This window comes from Rattus norvegicus, chromosome 15, assembly GCF_021556685.1.
Source record: "Rattus norvegicus strain SHRSP/BbbUtx chromosome 15, alternate assembly SHRSP_T2T, whole genome shotgun sequence".
Lineage (NCBI taxonomy): Eukaryota > Metazoa > Chordata > Mammalia > Rodentia > Muridae > Rattus > Rattus norvegicus.
In genome coordinates, this window is record NC_141548.1 from 101,016,902 (window position 1) to 101,038,815 (window position 21,914).

The 21,914-nt window shown below is 44.9% G+C and overlaps 1 long non-coding RNA gene across 2 annotated transcripts; it reads left to right on the forward strand.

The window, feature by feature from the left end:
• The first annotated feature begins 223 nt into the window (after positions 1-223).
• Positions 224-21,211, forward strand: LOC103693790 (uncharacterized). Of its 2 annotated transcripts, XR_015639153.1 has the most exons (5): positions 224-322; positions 16,428-16,607; positions 17,810-17,965; positions 18,933-19,188; positions 20,165-21,211. It is a non-coding gene; the product is annotated as an uncharacterized LOC103693790 (long non-coding RNA). The 2 variants fall into 2 exon arrangements; XR_015639152.1 differs by lacking the exon at positions 16,428-16,607 and having other exon boundaries at positions 229-322.
• The last annotated feature ends 703 nt before the right edge of the window (positions 21,212-21,914 follow it).

Below are 21,914 nucleotides of genomic sequence, written 5' to 3' on the forward strand. Positions count from 1 at the left end.
ACAGGAGCGTGAATGCTGACTTCTCCACATAGTCTTCATTTCTGAAAATGAACTCTCCCACTCCCAGACGACACGCTAAACCTCCCCAGCTCTGGCTCCGAGATGACGCGCTCAACTCCATTTACTTCCGTTCTCCCCAAAAGTGACTGTGTGAACTGCTGACTGAGCCTGAGGAAGGCGGAGCGGAAGGGGCAGAAGCCACGAGGCCGAAGGATTTCTGGAAGGCCGGAAGCAGAAGGAACCACCGGGAATGGTCAGGATGGATGGAGGCTTCTCTTGAGAAAGACTCTAAATACACGGCTGCTGAGTATCCAAAACAGAGGTGAGTGGGAACTGGGCAGAAGAAGGAGTGGAATTTCAGGGAATGATTTCTGTAAGTGCGTCGACCTTCTTCCTCTAACTGTGCTCTCTGTTTCCCGGGTAGGGGTGCGGGGGTGGGGGCGTATGCGGCTTCTTTACTCTCAGATCAAAGTTTAACGTCTGCTTTAGGAGGTACTGAGCACTGAACGATACTAAAACGTGATCACGCTGGGTGTAGTGGCTCAGACCTTTAAACCCAGCGCTAGGTTCTCCCAGGCTGGTAGATTGCTATGTGTTTGAAGCCAGCCAGGACTATACGTCAGACCCTGTCTCAAAATAAAAACAAACAAACAGAAAACCCAAAAAGAAAAACAAACAAAACTCCCAGAGTGATATTTGCCTGTTTCCTGCCAAGGGACCCTAAATGCACACCCACCCCGCACAGCGATCAATCATTCTTTTAGGGGGAAATCCTAAGCCCGACTCACAGATCTAGAAGTCTCTTGATCAAGGCCCAGTGTGAGGAAAGTAGGGAAGTAGGCTAGGAGTTGCCTAGTAATTACTCAGGGACTTAAGAAATGAACAAATCCATCTAAGCATCCAGCAGTCGACCAGCCCATGGGTGACTCTTCCCATGGAGTCCCCGAGGATGAGTAGGGCAGTCATCACCCACTTTGTGCAGGATCACAGGAAACTATGCGAGAAAATTACACTAAAAAAAAAAAAGAGAAATCTCAAAAAGAAAATATCATGCAGGAAAACAGGGTGGTCAGGAGGAAGGGGCTGGGCTGAAGAACTTTAAAAGCAGTTCATCTAGAAGGGTCTCATTCCCCTGGGGAGAACCCTCAACTGCCACGTGGCTGGGAAGTAAAGTATAGCCTTGAGCCAGGAAGAAGAGGTGATTTGGGACGCTGATCAGCACCTGTGCAGAGAAGCATCCAGAAACCACTTAGCCATTCAACAGTAAAGAACGAATCAGAAACACTCCAGACTTTTCGAAGGCACTGTCTGTTGTTAAGGCAAGCAAATATCTCCCCTGAAGAGGAGAAGAGTCCTGAAATACTGGGGCTGAAATATAAAAAACCGACCAAAGGGTGCACAGTGACGTTGGTTGCCGTTCTCAATTTTAAGATGAGACTTAGAGAAAAGCTCAGGTTAAGGATAGTTTAAAAAAACAAAGCAAGCAAACAAACAAAAAACCCTTAGGGACATTTAGACATGTCCAGCCCCACAGACCAGCATGGCTACCAATACAAAACAGCAAACTTAGGGGAACATTATAAGACTCTTTTCTTCCTTTTTTTAGATTTCTATTTTGAGTGTAGTTTCCTTGCATAGTTTTTAAGTGGGAGCCCCACAGACATCAAAGGCTGGGCGCTCCTGGTACACACAGTAGGTGAGAGGCAGAAAGGTGAAGTCCAGTGTGTGTGTGTGTGTGTGTGTGTGTGTGTGTGTGTGTGTGTGTGTGTGTGAGAGAGAGAGAGAGAGAGAGAGAGAGAGAGACTGGGTATATTGTTTCAGTTATTAAAAAGTAACCATGAGAACTGGGACCAAACCTCAGACATTGGCAGAAAGGAGGCAGAAGACAGGAGTCACCATTCTCAGGCAGTGTCATGGTGAGCCTAGAAGACCTCTGGGTAGAAAACACTGTTTAGGAAATCTCTATGTGAAATTGCAAATGACTCCAGAGGGTTCCTCGACAAGGGGGGGAGGGGCTCAGATGCAAAGTGCCGAAATGGAACGAGTTACTTCTCACCTAAACACCCTTGGATTTTTATAAAAATGTATTCATTTTATGTGTATGTGTGTGTCATGTGGATCGTGTGTCCGTACCTTCAGAGGTTGGAAGAGGAAGAGGAGGAGGAAGAGGAGGAAGAGGAGGAGGAGGAGGGAGAGGAGGAGAGAGAGGAGGAGGAAGAGGAGGAGAGAGAGGAGGAAGAGGAGGAGAAAGAGGAGGAGGGGGGAGGAGGAAGAAGAGGAGGAGAGAGAGGAGGAGGAGGGGGGAGGAGGAAGAGGAGGAGAGAGGGGAGGAAGAGGAGGGGGGAGGAGGAAGAGGAGGAGAGAGAGGAGGAAGAGGAGGGGGGAGGAGGAGGAAGAGGAGGAGAGAGAGGAGGAAGAAGAGGAGGAGGAGGGGGAGGGGGAAGGGGAGAAGGGAGAGGAGGAGGAGGAGTTACAGATGATTGTGGATGCTGGGAGCTGAACCTGGGTCCTCTGCAAGAGCAGCAAGTGCTCTTAACCTCGGAGACATCTCCCCAGCCTCAAACTCTTGGGTGTTTAAATTTTCATCGCCATTCCCTCATTGCAGGAAAGACCTGAAACCCACAGAAGCGCACACAGGTTGGCAGCAATGGTCGCCTGAGTGAGCTGGAGTGAAGGCTGTGAGAGACCAGACAGACACACAGACAGGAGATTTCAGCTACTATTTATTTTCAAACCTGCCTTGAGTATATTTTTTAGTTACTATGATTAATTTTCCATTAAGTTATTTAAAAAACATTAAATATCACCTTCTCACATTCCAGGGACCTTCAGGAAACATAGGATATTAATGAGTACACAGACAAGTTAGGCTCATGAAACTGCCTCAGGGACTTTCAACGTCAGCACAAGCTACACGCGTTTTGGTGAAGAGTGGGTTCCAGTGGGCTAGGCTGTGTTTATTGGTTGACTTTCCCTCTGCATCGGACTATACTATTATGTGCTAATGGGTCAGAGCATTCTGGAAGCGTTCGCCGGTCTTTTCAGGCGCCAGTTGGTGAGAGAGTTTTAAAGCATTGTACTTAAAGTGCAACACGACTCATTTTTCATTGTTGTTAAACTTTGACAATTTATCTCAAGCTCTGATGTTCTCGAATCAAACTGGATGCCGGGAGCGGGGGGCTGGGCTGTCTTTTATGGCTCCTGCTTTAATAACCATATGGTAATATTTTTATTAAAGCCATCTTTGTAACCAAAGCTGTGGCTCTAACTGACTTAGTTTAATAACCGTACGTGTTCCACAGACACAGTGTCTACCTTAGGCCTGCAAAAGACAGAAGGTCCTTTGAGGAGCAGGAAACAGTAAATAATCCTGTTCTATTAAGTGGGTCTCTCCGGGCCGAGGTGGTGAAGTACTTGCAGAATAAGCTCGACCTGAGTTCAGAATAGTGGCCCATGTTATATGAGGCCCAACAGCAGGGGTCTGCAATCCTCAATCCTAGCACTGGGCAGGCAGAGACAGGAGGATCCATGGGGCTTGCTGACCAGTAGATCCAGCCATCCCACAAGCTCCAGGTTCTGTGAAAGACCGAGCCTCATAAAATAAGAGGGAGGGAGGCCAGTGGGATGTCTTGGCAAGTAAAGGGAATGCCACCAAGTCTGAAAACCTGACTTTGAAATGTGACAGCACATGGTAGGAAGAACCGACACCTGTAAGTTGGCCCCTGCTATCCACGCACACCACAGCACACGTTCACATGAAATGGACACACTTGAGTGCACACTGAATAAATGTAGCATTTTTTAAAAGAAAAGAATAATAAGATGGGGAATGATTTAGGATGACCTCTGGCCTCCACATGCCTGCACGCACACACATTCACACACTCATAAACACATGAACACGATCAAAGAATGATGATCCTTGGTCGGGGCATATGGCTTAGTAGAGTGCTTGCCTACCATGCACGGAGTTATAGACACAACCCCTAGAACCAACCCAACTAGACATGGTGCCTCATGCCTTTAATCCCAGCACTTGAGAGTTAGCCTCAGGTATAAGGGGATTTGTTTTGAAGTCACCTTGAGGGATTCTCTATTTCACTGCTCTGAAGGTTTCTGGGAAGCAGGAGGTGTTGACTGCATCGGCACACAGGCGAATGGCTAGTCCTTAGATAAGCTTCAGTCTTCAAAGCTTCTTTTGTTAGAATCTCAAACCACCTCATGATCTCAAAGGTAGAATCTTGGAAGTTAAGGCCTTCAAAAGCAAAGACCAAACCCAAGGCTTACTTTCTAGTTTTGCTCAAAAAGAAGCCATGAGCACAGCTCCCCCGCTCCCCCACCGCCCCCCCGCCCCCCAACCCGTGAATGGTACTGCCACCAAATAGATTTCATACACTAGACAGCCCATTCTTAAGCGTGCGAATTTATTTCAAACTTCAGACTGTAAAGAGGCACCCTGGACTCCATAAAAATGAAGATATTGTGATTTACAGGAAGATGGGTATTTAAATCAGGCTTTCTCCTTAGGTGAAAACATATAGCACCAAATAGATTTCATCAAGAGGCAGATTCAGGTTTAGCGATGGGCTGACTGGCGGGAGAGATAAACCTGAGGAATGGCTGGCAGATCTATTGAACTCAGACAGTCATGAGAATTTCCTTCTAGCAATTCCTCCTAGAACATGCCACCCAAGGGACGCTGCACTGCTGTGCGGTCAGCCAACTTCTGCGGCGGCTCTGCACTGAAGTTTTCAGGAGACATTAAGGAAACTCAGCTCATCTGCGGCCTCCATTTTCTTCCGCGCAGCCGCACACGTTGGTGGGGCTGGGGACAGGAAGTGTTTATTCCCACTACCTCGGGAGCTGCAGGAGAACCAGAAATGCCCTTTGCCATCACTGAAAAGGGAACACAAAATGTCCTTTGACTTTGTGGGGTCCTCAGACTTTACGGTGTGGCCCTTCTTTGTGCCAATGAGAATATGGCGAGATAGGCTTTGTCTTGTTAGGTGGCCTGTAGTTTGCCTTCTGTCAGCCCTGAGCCCGTTTGTGATGAAGCTCGAAAGAAAACAGAACAAGACTGGATCACTGATGAGCATGTGAAGCTGCGCTTCAAAGCTGTGTCTCGCCCCATCCTTCATTTCATCCACTGGAAGAGGGTCTGTGGGGTTCACTTCTGCGTGCAGGCTTCTAGAGATGCCTGGAGGGGGCACACCCTTAAACATAATGCACTCGAAGTACTATTAAATTAATTATAGCATTTAATATGCAACTATTTACAAGCAAACTTCTGCAACATAAAACATTAAAGAAACATAATTACACTGAGATAGGGGGGTGGTAGTCTAGCAAATACAAGGCCCTTGATTCATTAGTAAGCTCTGAGAAGGGTTAGTGAGACCCCACCACACACACACACACACACACACACACACACCCCTACCCCCACCTCCACTCCTCATCCCAGACCCCCACATACCCTGAGCTCAGAGGTGAGGCCTGTGCCTCAGGAAGAGTCAGCCACACTGGAATTCAGGTCCTAGAGTTAGCACTGATCTCACTTTCCCTTCGTTTTAGCGATAGATAGAGGTGTGTGTGCCATTTCCTTTCCTGGACCATGGATTCACACCCGTTAAACCCTTTTCGCTGTCTGCCACTGGTATTTCTCCATACCACGATGAAGGATGCTATTAGGCGTTGGCGAGCGTGATATTCTCTTGTTCACAGAGTAGATACTGATCTTTCCTAGTACTCAAAGGAGACGCCACAGGCTACACCGCGGCATTTCCCACATAGAGCCTCTCACTCTAGAACAGGGAGGGCTTTTGTTACACTGTTCGCTTGGTCTCATCCGTGACTCTCAGGCACTCGAAGCAAACAAGATACACAGATTTTATTATGTTAATTCACTTGCACGAAGACTGTTGTCTTTATCAGTTTCTAAGATTTTTTCAAGTAGGACTCCAATTCAAAAATCTTTCTTTGTATTTTGATCCCTCTCAGCAATTCAGTTAAATAATCAGTTACATAATCCTAGCAGTTCAAGCCCCAAATCAGTGGCTCATTCTTATTTGTTTGTTGTTTGTTTATTCTTCAATCTTTTTTTACAGTCCAGAATTTATCCCTTTCCAGGTACACCCTCCAACTGTTCCACACCCCACACCTCCTCCCCTTCCATAACCCCCAGCTCCAAGAGGATGTCCTCACCACCTCATCCCATCAAACCTCCCCACTCCTTGGCATTCAAAGTCTCTTAGGGGTTAGGTGCACTTCTTCTCTCACTGAGTCCAGACCCAACAGTCCTCTGCTGTATATGTGTTGGGGGCCTCGTACCAGCTAGTGTATGCTGCCTGGTTGGTGGCTTGGTGTCTGAGAGCTCTCAGGGGTCCAGGTCTGTTGAGACTGCTGGTTCTCCTACAAGATTACCCTCCTCCTCAGCTTCTTCCAGCTTTTCCCTAATTCAACCACAGGAGTCGGCAGCTTCTGTCCATTGGTTGGGTGTAAATTTCTGCACCTGACTATTTCCTCTGCTTGGTGCGCCTCTCAGAGGGCAGCCATACTAGGCTCCTGTCTGCAAGCACATCACAACATCAGTAACAGTGTCAGGGCCCCAGGCCTCCCCTTGAGCTGGATCCCAATTTGGGCCTTGACAGGCCTAGACCTCCTTCCTCTCAGGCCCTTCTCCATTTTTGTCACTGCAGTTCCTTCAGTCAGGAACAATTCTGGGTCAGAGCTTTTGACTGTGGGACGGCAACCCCATCCCTCCACTTGATGGCCTGTCTTTCTACTGGAGGTGGACACTACAAGTTCCCTCTCTCAGGAGTTCATTCTTAGAGACCTCTTTTCCACACCCAGCATAAATTTTCCATGGGGTTCTATTGATCTGGCTTAGACAACACTGGAAATGTCCAACTAAGAACTCAGTTTCTTGGACCTTCCATTTCCCCGTCGGCAATGCTGAAGCCATAGCTCTCTACCTTCGAAGAAAGCTACCAAGGTTAGATGGTAGGGAAACCCTGCAAGGAGTCAGGTGCTCATATACATATGTCACATGACTGAGCTTGCAGGGCAACCAAATCACACGTGGCACGCTTAGTGCAAGGCTCAGACTTTCAGAGAAAGAGCAAGAAATAGCTATGGATAAAATACCAATCAGTGAAAGAAACGGCTTGATAAAGAACACTGAAAATGTAGCACTACAAATTAGTCAGGAGAAGTACGTGGGTTGTCCTGAAGAACAACAAAAACTGAACAAATAATGTGGATGTGGCTCAAATCAGAGACACGAGTGGGAAACTGTGTGTGTGGGTGCATGGGTGCATGTGTGCATGCGTGTGTGTGCGTGTGTGTGTGTGTGTGTGTGTGTGTGTATGCATCATGCAGAGGCCTGATGCCCATAAGGGTCAGAGAGGCTTTAAGAGCCTCTGGCATTGGAGTGACAGATATTCATTAACCACCATCCGATGCTAAGAGCGAGCCCTGGTCCTCTGAAAGAGCATCAAGTGCCCTTCCCTGCTGAGCCATTTTCCCCAGGCCTAGACTTTTGATTTTATTTTTTATTTTCTGAAACAATGCACTTAAACTCTTTGACCATCTACCCACAGCAGCTCATAAATTATTCTCAGAAAACAAAAATCCTAGTTTTCTAGGTTTTCTATAATTTCTATAAACAAAATTATCGAGAGGAATTGGGAAACATTAAAATATTTGCCTGTGTTAGAGAGAGTTCTAGCTCCTTAGTTGGCCCCATTTGCATTTATTACATTAAAGCACATTTTAAAGAGAGAAAAGCCCAGCTGATTACTACCCAAGAAAGTCAAATTTTAATGTATTTGTAGTCTGACACAAAGTAAAAAGTATCAATTTGAAGTCTGGGTCAATGCCGCTGGTTGTTGAAAATGAACCAGGTCCTTGCATGTGTGTGTGGTGTGTGTGTGTGTGTGTGTGTGTGTGTGTGTGTGGTGGGCTGGTTTCCGAGCTGGCTCCTTTTTACAATGTACTTAGTCGTTTGGTTTCGGCTTGTAAGTTATATTATTAAACTGTTTATAAAAGTTTGGGGTATATAAAACTGAGGAAAATGAGCCTCGGCGTGGCTTTTCCCAGAGGTCAGCTTTGAAGTACAGCAGTGCGGTTTAACTTGTTTAAAGGCTATATTTATTCCATAATTTTAAAGTATAAAAAGTTAATAACTTAATAGGAGTAACCTGAGCTATAATTTTCATTATGAAACATCACAATTCAAGAGAGTCAGGGCTTGAACATCGGGCCACAGAACAGAACAGGTGCACCCAGCCACTTCCTTTTTCACAGAGCTGAGTTTTGGCCAAGGATTCCAATCCCCTCACCTCTCACCTGGCTCTCACCAGGAGTCCGAGCATGCTGAAGCTCCCTTCAGGCAAACATTTCGGTGAGATGACCTCCATCCCTCCGATGCTAGCCACTGTGAAGGGGTGAGAGGGGAAGTTAACCTTGGTGTTCTTTCACATGTGTCTGTTGAGCATCCATTCTGGTGATGTGTAGACCAGTGTTTCTCAACCTGTGGGTCTTGACCCCTTAGGGGGTGTCAAAGGGGTTGCCTAATACCACCAGAAAATACAGATATTTACAGCCCATAACAGTTATTACAATTCATAACAGTAGCACAATCACAGTTACAAAGTAGCAATGACAATAACTTCTCGGAAAGCCTTGAAACACTAGCAAGGTTGAGAAGCAGTGAACTAGACTGCTTGCTTCTCTGCACATTTCATCCTTTAAGGCTACAGCTCCTCTGGAACTGACGGGTTAAGAATTCCTCACAGACTCCATGTGCAGAGGGGCTTGGGATACTCAGGGGGTCCCCATCCTCTCAGAGGAGAAGGGGAGGGGTTGGAGAGGGACTCTGTGAGGGAGAAACTGGGAAGGGGGCAGCATATGGGTGTAAATAAATAGGAACACAGGACGGACACCGCAGTATTCAAACTCTGGTCTTGAGCCCCAGCCACTTGTGCTAGTCTCATGCTCAACCCATTCTGCACCACTCTGCAGCTCAGAGCTAGGCTCTGCCGACATAACTGGTAGTGAGCTTGCTCTGCAAGCATGGAGACACAAGTTCCATTTGCAGAACCTGTGTCAAAAGGAGCTGACCTGACAGCAAGAGCTGGAAATCCCAGCACTGGGGCTGGGGAGGGAGAGGGCAGGAGGATCCCTGGGGCTAGCATGCCTAGCCTGCCCAGAGAGTTCCAGGCCACAGAGAGGCCCTGTCTCAAAGAAACAGTAGGCTGAGGAGGTGATGGAGGGAGGGAATAATTGAAATACATTATAAACATGTACGGAACTTTCCAGGAGCAAATTTATCTAAAAATAACAAAACCAAGCTTAAAAAGAAAAAAGTAATAGAGGTGGTGAATCTGATGGGAGTGCGTTATACACGCACATATATAGAAATGTCACAATAAAGTCCCTGACTTTACACATTAACATATGATAATAAAAATCCAAAGAGGCCCCAAAAAGTTGATAGATGGCACCTGGGTAATGATATTGGATATTGTTTTCTGGCATCCAGATATGTACACATAGACTCAGACACACACACACACACACACACACACACACACACACACAGACCACAGACACACAGACACAGACACATATAAACACATACGTAAACACATGTCCACATACATGTACCCACACAGAGACACACATATATACGCATACACACAGAGGCACAAAAATACAAACACATACATGTACACATAAAGACAGACAGACAGACAGACACACACACACACACACACACACACACACACGCCCCACAAGAGACCAGGTATAAACTACAGGCCAACAGAACTAGCTGCGAAACACTGTGTTTAATCAAGACTCAATCAGTGGAGCTGTCAGGCCTGGGGGCTTCTCCCTGAGACGCTGGTGTGTTCTAGCATTAAACCTCCCGACTCCCAACCCTCTTGCTTATTACTGGGCAACAAAAAGACAGAATCAGGGAACAGTATTTTACTCGACACAAGGTCCCATGCCCTTCAGTCCCACTGTGGAGAAGGGAAGGGGCACAGGTCAGCCCAAGAGCCCTGTGTAGCCCAAAGGTGAAGGGATGGGGAAGCCAGAGGCCTCGGTGGTTTAGCAGGCCATGGACAAGGTAGAGATCTGGGAACCAGAGGCCCCGTTGCTCATCCTGGAGTTCTAAGAAGATTTATTTACTTATTTATCATGTGTTGTTTGCTTGCTTGTTCTCTACCGGAAGTTTGCACTGCCAGCAAACAGTATGCTGACCGAGATGGAAACAGTAGAAATGGCCTTGTGCTCAGCTGTTGACGAGAAGAGAGATCTGGTGATCTCTGACATCAGTGCAAACAAGACCTCCTACTGCTCTGCACAGAGAACCATCTCCTAGCATGAATTCTCTCTGAGCCTCATCCGTAGACACAGCGGTCCCCTCCCAACACTCTAGCACGCTAACTGGTCATGCCTTTCATTTTATAACACACTGAAGGATTCAAGCTGAATTTGGGGCCAGTGCTCATAAGTGCACAGAACGCCAGGCCTTTTTACATAGCTTGATTCCAGATTTCTAGTTGCACTCGCCTCTTTCCTCTCCTCTCATAGAACACATTTTTTTTCAGCATTTCTTCAGTTTCCTTAAGTTGCTGGGATCTCTTAGAGACAAAACAAGGCACAACGGCATACATGTGCACACAAGCAGACATGCTTAGGCAGAGGAGGTCCTGGGCCTCCAGTCTGTGTCTTCCAGAGCGAGGCAGAGGAATCTGGTACCTTGATGGTGGATGACATGAGATAGCCACATCCGTGGAGTCACCACACTGAATTTGGAGGCCACTAGGGAAGCACAGTACAATCTCAGAGAGGGAAAGGCAAGCTGTCTACTGACCACCTCCCAGTAGGGGTATAGGCAGAAATACCAGCCTTGGCCTGCTCATTTCTAAAATAGGAATGGCACCCTACTTCACATAAACGAAATATTATTACCAAGCATCCACACTATTGATAGTGAAAAAATTATCATTATAATCATCTTCACTAATCCAGATAAACGAAATTGATACCTTTAATCTCAAGGACTTCATTGTATATGTCTGCATATATAGACACACATGACATACCCTGAAGCACTCTCTGTCCTCAAGCGTCTCATGGTAGAGTAGGGAGAGTGCATTCCATAACACAGCCAGGACCAAGACCTTTGGCACACAGTGAAAACCATCGACCCAGAGGGGTTGGGGAGTCAGAGTCTGGTGTCATCAGCTAGAACAGGGCAGAGCAGAACAGCTACCTTGCACTGATTTCATGCAGATATTGGTCACTGGGATTCCTTGAGTTCCCAAAAGGAGCCTGGGTCAAATGGACTCCTTCATCTGTTTGCATGCAAGGTCAAGAGCGGCTAAAATGGGCCCTGTTTTCCTCAGATAGCCCCGTTGGCCTCAGCTCTGCGTCTACAGATAAAACATGATGGACTGACCCTGCAAGACCTGGGCCCAGACAAGTGGGCTGCCTCTTCCTTGTCGTCTGGTTCATTGAGGGGTCCAGCATACATACATATAGCTCTCTAAAGAGAGAAAGCAGGACAGGAGAGATGGCTCAGTGGTTAAGGGCACTGACTGCTCTTTCAGAGGTCCTGAGTTCAATTCCCAGCAATCACATAGTGGCTCACAACCATCTGTAGGATGAAGGATCCAATGCTCTCTTCTAGTGTGTCTGAAGACAGCTACAGTGTACTCATATACATTAAATAAATACATCTTTTTTAAAAAAGAGGGAAAGCAGGGAAATTAAGTGCATTTTTGGTTATCACCAAGAAATGTACCCCTTGATCCACTTTCAGAGCACAAATAATGGATGTGTGTATCCTGCTCTGATCTGTACATCACTCCCTCCTCAAACAGACAGCACAGCCACGTCCAGCCTCTCATCCTTGCAGAACTTGCTCTTGGCAACTGTACTAAACAAAACAAGTCAACTAGTTCTGACAAATATCAAGAAGTTCATTTCTTTGCCTAAAACCCAAACCCCAAGTGGACCATTTCCTACTTGATGTTGATGGAAACAGAGTCAGCTGTGTTCTGCTATTGAAGAGCTCTTTAAATAACAACACACTGATGTTAACAGGTAGACCTTGAAGGTCTGCAAATGAAAGCTTCCTATTTAACACATGATGTTATAAATGAAACAGTGAGCTTGGAATGGTTTAAAATATCTAATGAATGTCTTTATCTCTGTCTCTGTCTCTTTGTCCATCTCTGTCTCTCTGTCTCTGTCTCTCTCACACACACAGACACACACACATACTATACATAAAGGAAAACCAACAGCTTGAAAGTCATTAGATAGAAGGTAATTAAAAGTGTTATTACACATATAAGGCAGTAAATCAGTGTATGCCTTGGTGACTCACAGTAGCATTAGGCCTCTGACCTGAAACCAGTGGTTATTATGTAATGGGGAGACAATTGATCTTAGTTTTTATATGCTCAGTCTCATTGCCTGCACTTTCTTCTCATTAAAGTTCCTTACACCTTTTAAATACCTTTTGTGTTACGTGTTGGCAAATTAATCATTTAAAATAATTATCCTTTGCACACACACAACCTGGCTACACTGAAACATTAATTGTGATAAGATGAAATACAACCATGTTCAAGGAGAAATATACATATGAACCACAGATCAACTTCCTGACATTTTAAGCCTCATTAGACTTTTAATGTGAACGTATATTAATATAAACATCTTCCTTTACCCCTCTGCTTTTGTTTGAAGACCATTTACCTATTTAATTTAGCCCAGCTTGCTGCTTTGCAGGTTACCATGCATATCAATCACTATGCATATTTTTCTCACTGCTGTGAACTGACAAGAAGCAACTTGAGGGAGAAAAGGTTTATTTTACCCCATAGTTTGAGGGTACAGTGCATCAAGGAGGGGGACTTGGTAGCAGGAACATGCGAGAACTAATCACATTGTATCTACCATCAACAGAGACAGCATGGGAATGTAGTGTTCAGCTTACTTCTTTCTTGTTCCAGGACCCCATTCATGGGACAGTGTTGCCCACAGATATAGTGGGTCCTCCAGTTTTAATGAACCCAGTCTAGAAACTCCTTCATAAACATTCCTCTAGATTGATAGGTGGCAGATACCCAACCAACATCTTCCCCGAAGTTTATCTTCTAGGTGATTATAGATCTTGTTGACAATCAACACTGAACACCAGACCATGTGTTGGAAACAGAATGTTATAGTTACTAAAGGTATGGTTAGCCATCATAATATGGAACCTATAAGTAGACTACTTTGAAGGCTAAAACCCTGACTTTTATCCCCTTTAGCAACTGATTTCATATATCCAAAGCCTTCAGTTGTGATTATTAAACATTTTTAAAACATCTTCATCACAGCACTGCTGTCCTAGTTACTTTTCTGTTGCTGTCATAGTTACTTTCTGTTCTAGTCTTAGTTACTTTTCTGTTGCTGTCTTAGTTACTTTCTGTTCCTGACTTAGTTACTTTCTGTTCTAGTCTTAGTTACTTTCTGTTGCTTACTTAGTTACTTTCTGTTGCTGTCTTAGTTACTTTATGTTGCTGTCTTAGTTACTTTTCTGTTCCTGTCTTAGTTACCTTTCTGTTCCTGTCTTAGTTACCTTTCTGTTCCTGTCTTAGTTACTTTCTGTTCCTGTCTTGGCTACTTTTCTATTGCTGTCTTAGTTACCTTTCTGTTGCTGTCTTAGTTACTTTCTGTTCTAGTCTTAGTTACTTTTCTGTTGCTGTCTTAGTTACTTTCTGTTCCTGACTTAGTTACTTTCTGTTCTAGTCTTAGTTACTTTCTGTTGCTTACTTAGTTACTTTCTGTTGCTGTCTTAGTTACTTTATGTTGCTGTCTTAGTTACTTTTCTGTTCCTGTCTTAGTTACCTTTCTGTTCCTGTCTTAGTTACCTTTCTGTTCCTGTCTTAGTTACTTTCTGTTCCTGTCTTGGCTACTTTTCTATTGCTGTCTTAGTTACCTTTCTGTTGCTGTCTTAGTTACTTTCTGTTCTAGTCTTAGTTACTTTTCTGTTGCTGTCTTAGTTACTTTCTGTTCCTGACTTAGTTACTTTCTGTTCTAGTCTTAGTTACTTTCTGTTGCTTACTTAGTTACTTTCTGTTGCTGTCTTAGTTACTTTATGTTGCTGTCTTAGTTACTTTTCTGTTCCTGTCTTAGTTACCTTTCTGTTCCTGTCTTAGTTACCTTTCTGTTCCTGTCTTAGTTACTTTCTGTTCCTGTCTTGGCTACTTTTCTATTGCTGTCTTAGTTACCTTTCTGTTGCTGTCTTAGTTACTTTCTGTTCTAGTCTTAGTTACTTTTCTGTTGCTGTCTTAGTTACTGTTGTATTATGGTGAAGAGCATCATGACCAAGGCAACTTAAAAGTCTTTAACTGGGGTTGCTTACAGTTTGGGGAAGTTAGTCTATTATCATCATAGCAGAGAGCTTGGAGGCAGGCAAACTGCCACTGTGCTGAAGCAGTAGATGAGAGCTACATCCTTATCAGTAGACAGAAGGCACAGAGAGACTGGACCTACCAAGGGCTTCTGAAACCTCAAAGCTCTCCCCACCCCTAGTGACACATGTTCTCCAACAAGGCCACACCTCATAATCCTTCCTAAACAGTTCCACTAACTGGGAACAAGCATTCAAACATATGGGTATATAGAGGCCTATTCCCATTCGATCCATCACAGTTGCTAGGATAAAACACCATGACAAGAAGCAACTCATGGAAGGCAGTTGGGCTAACAGTTCTAGAGCAAGATGAGTCTATCAGGGCAGGAAGGCATGCAACAACCATGCTGGCAGGAACAGGAAGCTCTCCCATCATCTCAGCAAACATGAAACCAAGAGTTTGATCTAAAAGTAGGACTAGGCTCTCAGATCAAATCCCACCCCCAAGGCCACACCTCCTGAGCCTCTCCAAGCAGCCACATGGCCTTGAGACCAAGTGGTCAAATGGCAGAGCCTATGTGGGCAATTTCTCATTTAAACCACCGCAATTGCCACAGAGGTTTAGTGGGTATTTTAAAAAGCTTAAAGCATCAGTTTGAGAAAACAACAGCATACTGATTTGGAACTTCCATGTGTTTATGTGAAAATGCCTATTGTAATAAAATATTTGTTACTTCACTGTAGCCACTAAAGACATGAAGTTCTTTTGCCATAAGAAGCAATATTCACACAGTGTTGATCATAAACTTAGTTTTGGACCCAGAGTTTGGCTGCCCCAGATACTGATGTATGCTAGAGAACAGAGTACTCCAATCAGCTACCACTTACCAAGTGCATAGACAGAGAAAACGTTCTAGAGACTGGGTAAGTCTGATGGACCATGGCTCTGTAATGAAAGGAAGAGGGAAAGTTGGGTAATTTTTTTAAAGCAATTTAAGCTAAAGTGATTTGGATCAAGAGGACACAAGAGAGTAGAGTGAAGGACCGAGGGGAGGGAAGGCAATTTCCGTGATTTATCTGACCTTTCAGGGACTATAGCATTAGAAACTGGTTCTAAATGGCAAACAGGCAGTATGTTAAATATCTTTTGGACTTTAGGTCCTTGGCCATTTCCATCAAATTCTACAGCCTCCAGGGAAGGCCCATTTATTTGGGAGATTCAAACAATCTGTTCAGTAGGTGCTATCCATTATCTGGCCACATTTCTTCCAGATCCATGGGTAGAAGATATCTCGTCAAATTTTTCCAGGATCACTCACTTCTGTCACACACTAAGGGCTAGATATCAGAAAGTCTTTAACCTAGGAAGTTTATTGTAGGTAATTTTCATAGTCCTTCTCACTTCTGGTCTGTTTACTGCTGACATCACCACGAAGGCAGGAACATAGTGTAACCTCACTAGTGTATTGCATGGGGATGACTGTGCACAATTGTCTAAGGTAGCCGCGGGCATGTGAAAGGGTCTAGAGACGCATTTGTTGTAGAGATTAGAGAATAAATACACACAAGTCTCTTCCATCACATCCCTCCCACTCAGAACCTCAGAATCAACAGATTCTAGAACATACACACACACACACATATATACTTACATACACATACACACATATATATATACTTACACACACAATATATATATAGATATATATATAGATATAGATATATATATATTGTCTTCACCTTTGTCCACTGTCTCAGAACCACTAATCTACAATGTCGATGTCACCTAAGTTCTTGTTTGGTTTTCAATGGGTCACGCTCTGTTGCTTTTTCTCCCCAGGTAGCATTTGAAACTTTGATTACCTTCGTGTACTATGACCACTGATGACAGTGACTTAATCCAAGCTGACCCCGACACACTGCTCTGCTGCTTTCTTTACCCATGAAAAGGGTCTTTGTTTTATCTGTTGTTTTCTTTTTCTTCTTTTCCTTTTTCAAGGACTGCATTTTTGCCTCCTAAATTGAGTGCTCCAAAGGAGGACACTGTTTCTTCATAGCTCAGGCACCTGTGCAAACCAGTAACACAGCTCTCGGTCGGCCTGGAAGTCATCTTTAAAACCACTCACTAAAGTGTTGCAATTGTACCAGGCACTTTCATCCACTTCCATCACTGGCAGAGGTACTTCAGGAGACAAAAGGGCTCCTTTCCAGACGAGGCAGGGGAGACTCAGAAGGTTCAAGTAACTTACCCAGGGTCAAGTAAAAGCAATTGAAACCCAGATCTGCCCAGTGTCCAATTTTCTATTGTCACCCTATACTGTGGGTCTTACCACCAAGTGCTTTTAAGACATAGTGCATTTTTGGTACTTGAGGAATAAAATAATACCGCCATAGTTATTCAGAGAGTCCTCGTACCTTAGCCTCTCAAACATATCCTCTGATGGACACCTAATCCACAGGCCAGCAGCTACTATAGTGTTAGGACTCAGTTATGCTAGCACACAGAGTAAGATCCTAGCTGACCACAGAAGAAAGGATCTGTGTTAGGAACACGAGCACCACCGGGAATACTTGGGCAGAGCAATGCGTTCCTTTGCCACCTGCAATCCATGTTTGAAAGAAACCTCGAAGTCAAGGACAGCTGGGGAAGACCAATGTTTTTCTGACTCAGGGCTGCCACTGCCAAACACACAGGGCTCTAAAAGATACCTTTATTAATCCTTTGAGAATTTTATACAGTGTATTTTGACTATAGGAACCTACAGCTCCTAATTCCTCCCAGGCCCACCTTCACCTCCCTCTTGTTCCCCAACTTTGTATTTTCTTGGTTTTAAAATCCAGCAAGTCCAGTTTGTGCTGTCTGTACCTCTGGGTGTGGGGTCATCAACCGGAGAATGACTGAACCTCCGGGAGACACATTCCTAAAGAAAGCTGCCTCTCTTTCAGAAGCCATCAGCTGTCTGTCCATCAGCCAGCTTGATCTTGGGCAGGCAGCCACAGTTGCTGTGTGTTCAGGAGTTTAGTGGTCCTGCCGAGCTAAGAAGACACTATTTTGCTCAGGTCCTTCCTGACCCATGGCTCTGCCCCATCTTCTGTGAGGGAGACTCAGTGTTAGGGAAGAGTGTGGCATAAGATGTCCCATCTGTAGGTGAAGACTTCACCCATCTCTCTGCCCATTGTCCACGTACAGGACTTGTTCACCACGGCTGTGGTGTTGAGATCACGTTGGGAATTCTGACTTGTATCTGGGATACTGTCCTACAAGAGTCACTCTGAGTCCAGTGGCTTAGGTTTGGGAATAAATCAGTTGTGTAGGCTTCAAACAGCTCCAAAGAGATGAATCCAGCACTTCCTTACCTCCTGAATGATCTTTCTTCTTAGGGGAAGGAAGCAAAGCCTGAATATAAATCTATGTTCGATGTCCGCTCTTCTGAGGAATAGAGCAGAAAAACAAAACAAAATAAACAACAACAAACCCAAAACCCTCAAAGGCAGACTCGCCTGATGGCTAGATTTTTGGGGCATACTTTAAAACAGGTGAGGCATTTAATTTATTATGCTTGTTTGTGTGTGTGTGTGTGCATGCATGTGAGCACGGGCACACACATGTACTCATGTGCACATGAACCTGCACCTGGCATGGAGTTCATGTGGAGGTCAGAGAGCAAATGGAAGAAGTTAGATCTTTCTTTCCAACATCCCTGATATTGGACGCTGGTTATCAAAATGTCAGCAAGCATTTTACCTGCCGAGCCATCCTACTCAGCTAGGGTTCAGCTTAGGATGAATTTTCCATTTAGCTAGGGTTCAGCTTAGGATGAATTTTCCATTTTAGCACAGGCCTAGTACTACAGAGAGTTCCGCTGAGCCCCTCACCCAGCTTTCCCCACGTTTGACTTCCCTATGATTTGTCTGTCATAACTGCAGCAGGGTTTCGGAAGACACATGCTAGGGCTTTGTCTGTCTTTGAGAAAGCGTTTGATGTATCCCAAGGTGGTTCAAACTTTGTTCACAGTCCAGGATGACCTCAAACCTCTGATCTTCCTTCCTGCAGCTCCCATGCACTAAGATTACAGCCCTGTGACAGCACCCCCAGGTTTTTGTGGGCCTCCCCTATGCTGGGAAAGTATTCTACCATGGGGACACATCTCTAGCTCCCTCTTACTTTTTGAGACAAGGTCTCCCTAAGTTGCTCAAACTAGAACTGTCCAACCTACAACCTCAGCCTCCCAAGTAGCTGAAATATAGGTTGGCGCTATCAGAATCAAAGTGTGTTTTGTTGGTTTGGTTGTTTGTTTAGTTAGTTGGTTAGTTTTTTCTTTGAAGGTTTAATGTACTTGTTACTTTCAGACTACTACATTTTTAGTAATTGAATCCACATTTAGACATATAGCATTTATGAACTTTATCATTTCATCACATTTTTATTCAACATTAACATTTTAAATATTTGACTTTTGGTATTTCAAATAATGGATATGACTTTATGCTGAATTCTTTTTAGTGAACAAACCCCTTTGATGCTGCTGAAGTTGCTGAACGTGGTTATTATCATATAATATTCTCAAATGACTATCAAATCAGAACAGAAAGCAAGGATAAGATGAGAAACTCATATTTGTCTAACATCTGCAGTTCCAAGGGGAAGACAATGGAACTTGCCTCTTGGATAAAACTTGGTCTTCAAGCCCTGATCATGACCTTCAGCATCCAGGCTGCAGAGTATCTCAGAGAGTTTTGCCTGGTTTGTTTACACTGTGGTGAGTGAAATCTTACCTTACAGGGAAAGGTTAATTCCTGCTATCTTTCTATTTCCCATAATTTCAGGACTCTGCAATTTACCTGAGAACTCAGAGAACTAGCAAAAAATACGAGAAAATAGAAAATGCTGCCCCAAATTGTCATGTGCAATTTAGTTGTCTTAGATGTTCCCTTCATAAAAATGTTTTGAATTTCGGACAGAGGGAATACAGATGGTTGCTTGTCCTCGGAAATTGAGGACAAAGAGGAGTTTGGCAGTTCCCTGAGTAACTTGCCCACATAATGTAGTTTTAATGGAAAAGCTTGCAGCCCACTTTTCAGTATCATGTCCCCAATACCGGCTTGCCAGTGTAGTAAGTTTCACAGGAAGTCCAACACCCTGTCACAGCCTAGTTGGTGGTGGGAAGGGCCCTGGAGGTCCTGGTGCAGGGAGAGGGGATGGCTGCTTCTCCATCTAAAGGCCACACTCCTCTCATCTGGTTGAGTCTCATGCTCAAAGCTCCAAAAGGGCCCTGACTCTGGGCACCGAGGGGAAGAGTGCTTTGAGGAGGGAAGCAGGTCCCAGCAGTGGGGGCTTGGTACTCATTCTGTACCATTTTCATGGAGGAAATATCCACTGGCACCCCCAGCTCTTCTGGTCATCCTCTACATCTGGGCCATAAGTAGAAAGCTAGAGCATCGGGGGAGCTTGGAATCAGGGTGTTCTCCAGTCAGGAACATCTGCCTCAGCCAGGCTTTGGACATAGGACTTCTTCACAAGCTGGACTGTTAAAATCAAAACCTTACAGTTGGGGTTGGGGATTTAGCTCAGTGGTAAAGCGCTTGCCTAGCAAGCTCAAGGCCCTGGGTTCGGTCCCCAGCTCTGAAAAAAAGAAAAGGAAAAAAAAAACCTTACAGTTACATCTTCCCAAGAATCTCTCTCTCTCTCTCTCTCTCTCTCTCTCTCTCTCTCTCTCTCTCTCTCTCCCCTTTCAGGAAATGTGCAGCAGGAAGCAGGCTGTGGACTGGCCTCATACCTCACATCCTCACTGTCTCCTCCATGCTGGCTGCCAATGGACAGAGGAAGTATGGGTGGCCTGCCTGAAGTCAGAGAGACACTGAAGGACTGGTGGGCCCTGAGCTACTGAGAAGCTTTGGGGGAAATTTTGGCCTTAATAGTTTTTCCTGGGTCTATTATGGACTTCCATTTGAAGTACATGAAGAGAACAAGAAACTATGCCAAAAACAGTTTTAAAAAGGAAAGGTAGACTTAGAAGCCTCCATGTTTAATGCAAATGGTTTATCTGGAAGCCTCTAGAAGCCCCCTCCCCCCCACAGTATGAAAAGAAGCAGGGGAAGGCCCACTCCCTGTGTTTATAAGATTCTGAGGTGAGCCTGCTTTCTCAGTTTTTCCATGGTTGTCTCCGTCTGACAGAGATCACACATCTTACCTTACAGTGCCTATTAACAGAAAAATATGGCCACACCCATCCCCCTTCCACCCCACCCCGTTACTCAATACCATCCCCAGACAATCAAACTGGCCTTCTCTTTGATCACCCACAGCAGGAGGTGGGCTGGCAGGAGACCCCCAGCTTTGGGAGGTCAGAGGAGCCAGGCTGCAGAAGGGGAAACACCAAAGGACATTGGACTCATGTCTACAGACTCACGGGCACCTTGCCTGCCCCAGCCAGACACAGCTATTACTAGAACAAGTGGGCTAAACTCAGAATGCTACCAACTGCAATTAAGGATGTTTACTTGACTTGCAGCCTCTCTTACACTCATTATTTTATTTCTTCCCTTACATTCTGGGAGTTTAACCCAGGACATAGAACATTCTAGGACAACGCTCTATTGCTGATACCTCCATTGCTACCCTCAGCTAATTGTTTTATTATTGATTCTATTGCCTTAACAGCAGTGAGCAGGCTTCTGACTTAGCATGACCTCCCTTCCTAGAGAGAAATGCTCTTAGGGCTGAATGACTACGTAATTCTAAGGGACGGTCAATTTACAACAAAAACACGCATTTGAAAGCCAGTTGCAACATCTTTTGTCACATGTTTGTCTTGCCGCCCACTGATGTCAATACCAAAAATTTTACGAGTGAGCCAGTTAATACACAAACATGGTGGCTTTCTTATATCATAGGCAACTTGAGAATGCCCTCTGAACATTCATTTGTTAGAAAATTACCTAACTGCAAGCCACTGTAGAGGGTGGACTTGCGGGGTCAGGGCTCTGCTTGTCTTGTTTATGCCAAGCACTTAGCACACATTCGGCACAGAAAGTAGGGGAGACTCTAAGCCCAATGTGGCTTGCCCTCTGCGACCTGTTAGGGTCAAGGATAGAAACTTCAGAATGCAAAGGAAAAGAAATGGAAATCCAGTTTTTAAAAAAAAAAAAAAATCACAAAGACTAGAAGACATGGTGCTGTCCACGGTGATGAAGACAAGCCCAACACTGCACTGCTCTGTGTAGCCGCCTAGGGCTGTCCATTAATCGTGTAGGAACCTGGACTCAGGTAAAATTGATCCTTAGCCATATCAAATGTGAAACACACTTGGATTTTATCTAAAAATGGAAAAATATGAAGCTTGGAGGTGCGGTTTGGTGGATGAGGACCTGACTTCACCCCCCCCCCCCCCAGCGTCCATGCACAAAGCTGGCCAAGGTGGTTAGAGTTCCAACCCAGAGGAGGCAGAGACAAGCATCCCTGCGGTAGCCATAGTGAGAGACCCTG